Below are 6,088 nucleotides of genomic sequence, written 5' to 3' on the forward strand. Positions count from 1 at the left end.
AGAGTGGCTTCAATATCTTCTTCTTGCGTAGCTTCTTTGGCAAGCCGATCAACAGTGTCACAGGCAGTTATTCCTATATGTGACGGGATCCAAATAAACTTGACACGGATGTCATCAGTTTATTCCAGCCTGGCAACGGCGGCTAGGGTGTGTTGGGCGGCAGGGGAGGAGGGGGAGGGTAATTTGAGCCTCGCTTGAGCAGAAGTGCTGTCACTGATTATAAGGAGGTTCTGGCGTTCAGTGCGAGCATAGGTCGCCCTCTCATGAATGCCCGTGAGGATGGCTATGCTTTCAGCATCAGTGGAGGAGGCCCAGTCGTGGACCCTGATTTTCCTGCAGGTCTGGCGCTAAGGAATCCACACAGCTGCCCCAGCGCTGCCCAGCGTGGTAACAGATCCATCACAGTAGACGAGGATAGGAGGGTGGGAGGTCTTAAGAGAGGAGGCGACATCATTAATCTGCTCAAGGCAGTTAAGTTTGAGCATATACCTCAGTTGGGTGGATTTACGACCAGGAAAGGTGTGGACGACAACATCAACACACGGGGTAGTCCACGGCGGTAGAGGCGGATGAGTGTACTCGGGAGGGAGAGAAGTCGAGGGGGTGTAGAGGTGATAACGCAGGATGTCAGCAGCAGTGTGGACGGGCCAATGTTGAGAGGGGGAGGGAAAAGTAATGGGGACAGGCCGGCGCAGGAGGGTGTTAAGATGTGAGTTCAGTGAGCGCTACATGGGAGTCGGTTGCTCACTGCCAAGAAGTTTAACACCAAGGATGGCATTGAGAGCAGTAATTCAATCGCAGACGGGAAGCAGGATTAGTTCACGCTGCATGACTTCTATTCTGCTGGTCATAGGGCAGCCGAGGATGAGTCTCATCGCTCTGTTTTGGATTTTCTCTATGCTTTGTTTCTCGCGCTGGGAGGCAACTACAAGGACAGGAGAGGTATAATCTATGACAGCTCTGACAATGGCAATGTACATGAGACGTAGGACCCTGACAGAGGCTCCTTTGAGGCCGTGAGTGAGGGACTGGAGGGGCCTCGTTCGTTGGCGGCACTGGGAGATGACGTGGGCGGCGACAGCGGAGGTGGTGGTTCTGGTAGTGGCTCGCACAGGTAGACCAAGGTACTTGTAGGTGCGTACTTGATCGATGTCTCGTCCTTGCAGAGTCAGTGGTGTCTGATGCCGGAAGCGTGAGATGAACTTGGTTTTATTGTGTGAGATGACTTGCCCGAGTGTTTGACAGGTCCGGGCGAACGTGGAGAGTATAGGTTGTTCATGTTGCACTGTAGTAATTTGGAGGAGAATATCATCAGCGTAGCTTATGATGTGACCGTCTAGGGCGCGCTCAGCAAAGATGTCGTTGAGGCGGCAGATGGAGATCATGAGAACATTAAAGAGTGTAGGGCTGAGTACACCTCCCTGAGGCGTGCCAAGATCAAGGTCCGTGATCTTAGAGTAGTAGCCCTGAAAACGGACACGGGCCTGTCGATGGGAGAGGTAGTCAGCAATCCACGTGAGGAGTTTGCCCTTCACATCCATGTGAGTGAGGACCTCAAGGATCACTTCACTGTTGGCTTTATCAAAAGCACCCTTGAAGTCGACGAAGAGGGAGGTTTTGGCGGAGGTGTTTGCCATGTAGTGAGCGATGCAGAGAGCAGTGCTTTTTCCGGGGCGGAAACCATAGAGGTCAGGGGGCAGGTGGCCTTCAATTTTCCAGTGGAGACGGTGGTGTATCATGCGCTCCATCATCTTTGAGAAGCAGGAGAATGAGGGATATTGGACGATATTCATCTTGTCTGCCTGGTTTAGGGACTGGGATGGTGGTGGTGGCAGTCTTCCATAAGTGAGGCAGCTGACCAGTATCATAAGAGAGGTTAAATAGACAGAGTAGGGGTTACCTGGGGTGGCAATAAGGGCATTTAGCACATCATATGTGACGCCGTCATCACCTGGGGCGGTGGACCGACCACGCTTAACAGCATTTAGTAGTTAACACTGTGTGAAAGGCACATCAGTGTCTACAGGTAGGTCTTGGTACTCGGAGATGCGCTGTCGGCGTTGTGGTTGCAGTGCGAGGGTGAGGTCTCGTACAGCGGGTGGTAGCGCATCAATGGAGGCGGCCTCCTGCCACGTCTGGGAGAGCGCCTCAGCTCGGGCAGCTGGTCTGGGGTGGAGCGCGGGTCTAGCGTTGGTGCCCCGGGCACGGTTAATGGTGCGCCATATATCACCTATAGATGTAGACTGGTCAATAGAAGAAGCAAAATCAAACCACTGCTTCTCTCGTGCGAGAGTGATGGCAGATTGGAGCTCTTTATTTGTGCGCATTAGGAAGCATAGAGCGTCAGGGAAGCTGGGAGATTTCTTCCACTGGTCGACAACTAGTCGGTGCCATACTCGGATAGACTTAACATGAGGGTCACGGTTAACGTTCCAATGACTCCTGGGCTGGCGGTTAGGGCGGCGGTGTTTTGGGACAGGGCGGAGGAGGTCTATTGTTGTTGGCCGCGGTTCGTCTGCTTCTGATTCGCTACTTGAAAGCCTCAGGTCGCCTTCTAAGTTGTTCAGTAGGGCAATCATTTCTTCTTTAGCCAAAGCCTTCATAGGTTTCTGCCCACCACTCTCCCCAGGCATTGTGCAATTCTTGTATTTATCTGAAGTCTGCTGTTGTTAAATTTACGAATGCAATTACTAGTAATTTTAAGATGAATACTTATACTAAAAAACTTTTTCACATGTTGTGTGAATATAATATTGTAGATTTGTGTGTGCCTTTGCCAAACAAAGTTTATTTGAAACCTTGGTTCATGGAGAGTGTATCTGTAAGAATGGACAAACTAGAGTTAAAAAAAAAATAATAAATAAAATAAAAGTAATCCTTTTGAGTTACGGCAAATATTACCATAAGGAAATGTTATTCATATGTGCTGTGACGGTTCAGTTAATGGGAATCGGGCCGGATGTGGCATTGTTATTAGGGATTTTTTTTAATCTGAGATTAGTGTTGAAGAAATAATATCCAAGTGAATTGGGGATAGAAGTTCCAGCACCACTGCTGAACTTTATGCTGTAGATTTTATGCATATCTTTTTATTGTATACATATCTAATTTATGTTTACTTACAATATTAAAGCGCTCTTGTTAAAAGTAGTTTTGGGCAGGGTATATATATTTTTTTAACGAGGATTAGCCCATCCGGGCACAGGTCACTGACCCACATCAGGGTCTGGGGGGCGAAAATATAATCGATTCCCGGGCCGGTGGAAGTTGTTTGGACTTACTTCCTAGCCCCCATTAGTCCCTGATCACCTAGCACTAAAGTAGGTACCTGCTCTAAATTGCGAATTCGTATACTGGGACAAGTTGTTGGAGCTTCCAATGTCTTGATGACATAAACCACTGACTCTTCAGGCTTCTACGCCCTTAACTCATGAGACATAAAGGCAAGCATGAACTTAGCATGCTTCCCTGTTGGGCGCTGTAAACGCTTCTGCGCTTCACCTTACAAAAAAAAAAAATAATAATAATAATATCTATTATTAGTATCATTACCACAAATAATAAAATTAAGAGCAAATTAATACAAATAAGATAACACCGGTCAACACCATTTTTCTGGCACAAGGTTTTTAAACGGATTTTAAGTAAATTTGGGGTGCAGAATCCAAATATGACTTTGGTTTTTGTCTGTCACATCAGGTTTTTGAGATATACCATATTGCACTTTTGCTGGAAACGTAAACTTTTGGATCAAAATTGACGGTTTAAACATGTATACATAAATTTTTTCAGCATTATAATTTGTATTTTTCTATAACCAAAAATTGTTAATATCAAATTGGAAAGTTAATGCACATATAATATTTAAATGTAACATTGAAGGGTGAAAAAAACAATTAATGTACGGTAGAAATAGTGCAAGTATTAAGATCAAGTTACAGTTACATAAACTTCTTCCATTACTTTAATGTCTTGATGAAAGCGCTCCCCTTGCTCCTCGCTCACTTCTCCCAGATTTTCTGGAAACTCGTCCAAGTGACTGTGTAAGTATTGAACCTTGATACTCATTCTGCATCCAAGTGCTTGTAAACTCAAGAGCAGCTCTTCCACAATTTCTTGATAGTTGTCCGCTTTCTTGTTCCCTAAGAAGTTCCGCACCACATTAGAGAAAGCATTCCAAGTTCTTGCCTGTGCCTCAGTCATTGTTGCAAGGAAGTGTGGATCTCTGGTCATATGAATGAAAGTACTGCCGCAGTTGCTCTTCTCTGTTGCGATAAAAGGAGACACTCGTGCCAGGTTTTAAGAGTCGTTTCTCTTGAAGCCTGGAAGCTAACAATTCAGCAGACTGTTTTGACAAATTTAGATCTCTGACCAGATCATTCAATTCTGACTGAGTAAACAACGTTGGCTTTTCACAATCTTCACCAGATGGCTTGAAAAGATCAGTCTCTTCATCTTCATCAGTAGAAACAGGTGAATTCCGGTTCTATATCCTCAATCTCTGGTAGCTCAGTAAATTCTGGCACAGGTATTTCTTCACTGTGGGGAACTGGTCGTATGGCTGATGGGATATTTGGGTATTGCAGGTATTGTTTGTTTTTCTTATTGAAACCTTTAACATTGACGAGGCAGAAGTAGCAGTTATCTGAATGATTCGTTGGTTCTCTCCAAACCATAGGCACGCCAAACTGAAGTCTAGCATTCTTTCTTTGAGGCCAGGATCGCAAAGTTTCCAGGCAGGTTTTGCACACTTTGTGAGGAGCCCAACTTTTGTCCTGGTCTCCAAGTGGTACTTTAAAGTAAGCGAGGTACACTCTCTTCACAAAACTGGTGATGTTGCGCCTTTGACTTTTCAAAGTAAAGCTTCCACAGATGTAGCAGAATATATCTGGGTCATTGCAGCAATTCCGTCTTTGGGATGTTGAAGCCATTGCCAGGTTATCAGTTTTCACCTGAAAATGATAAAAAAAGAGGAGTTAGATTTATTACAAGTTCAAAATAACTATGTTATATAAATTAACCACCACAATTTTTAGACACGAACCTGCAAAAAACTCTGAAAACGGAATTTTTGGTGAAATCCATTAAAATAGGGAATACCGATAGCGCAAAAACGTTACGTGATGGAGCAAATCTGAGATCAGATTTGGATTCAGCACCTTAAAGTTAGTAAAAAACAGTTAAAAGGTTTCATGCCAGAAGAAAAAAAATATTTTTTTGTAGACCAGTGTAATAATAATTCTAATAATTACCACAAATAAATGCAAAAACGAAAAACTAAATTAAGAGTGAGAAACGATATACATAATGTATGTTGTGTTGTCTAACCAGCTCCTTTTGGTGCATTTGTCAATAAATGATTTGAATTTGACTAAATGATAATTGTCATATTGTCCTAAAATTCGTTTTTTTGTTTTTTTATATTATTCATATACATATTTTCCTCGGTGTAAATAATTAAAAATAAAGTGGACTAGAAATTAGCACGTTAAAATAATTTATCAACGGCCCAAATGTTTTTCGTACGGAAGGATTCAAATTCAAAATTTTATTACCAAACATACAGATTAATTACTCCTGCAATAGGAGTAGTTTAAAAAACTCATTGGATCACCCAAGTGGATGAAGAATCCAGCCACTCAGCCTGTGTGAACCTGCTCCACTCCCACTAAACTGGGAGGGAACAGTCATCAATGCCCAATAGCAAGAGCTAATGGACCGCTTCCCGCTCACAGGTTCACACTGAGACTCATCCTCGTGGTTGGATTCATTCCAAGTTTCGGACAAGGAACTCGGTCATCACACTATAGAATTGATCCTATGAAGTATGATCATAATTAAAACTTCTAAACCAACGGGATGTGTCACACCTTACTGCTGACTTGACAGTTTTCTATAGGTAGGCTCAGTAAATATGTAAATAAATGTGTTGCAGCTTTACTTAACTCCTATACTAATGTAATAAGCTAAATATGGAATATTTTACAAAATATGTGTTTTATTTTTGTAGGTTGTCATTAATATTATTTATCGTTTTTGGTAACAACTGAAGGATAACTGAGAGATATAAAGAACTTTGTCAGGCTCG

The 6,088-nt window shown here is 43.3% G+C and overlaps 1 non-coding gene across 1 annotated transcript; it reads right to left on the reverse strand.

Annotated features, from left to right (window-relative positions):
- Positions 1 to 5,634: 5,634 nt before the first annotated feature.
- Positions 5,635 to 5,835, reverse strand: LOC121874365. The gene has a single exon (XR_006090394.1). It is a non-coding gene; the product is annotated as a small nucleolar RNA U3 (small nucleolar RNA).
- Positions 5,836 to 6,088: the final 253 nt, after the last annotated feature.

The sequence above is a fragment of the Homarus americanus genome, unplaced genomic scaffold (genome assembly GCF_018991925.1).
Source record: "Homarus americanus isolate GMGI-L3 unplaced genomic scaffold, GMGI_Hamer_2.0 scaffold20340, whole genome shotgun sequence".
Taxonomy (NCBI): Eukaryota; Metazoa; Arthropoda; class Malacostraca; order Decapoda; family Nephropidae; genus Homarus; species Homarus americanus.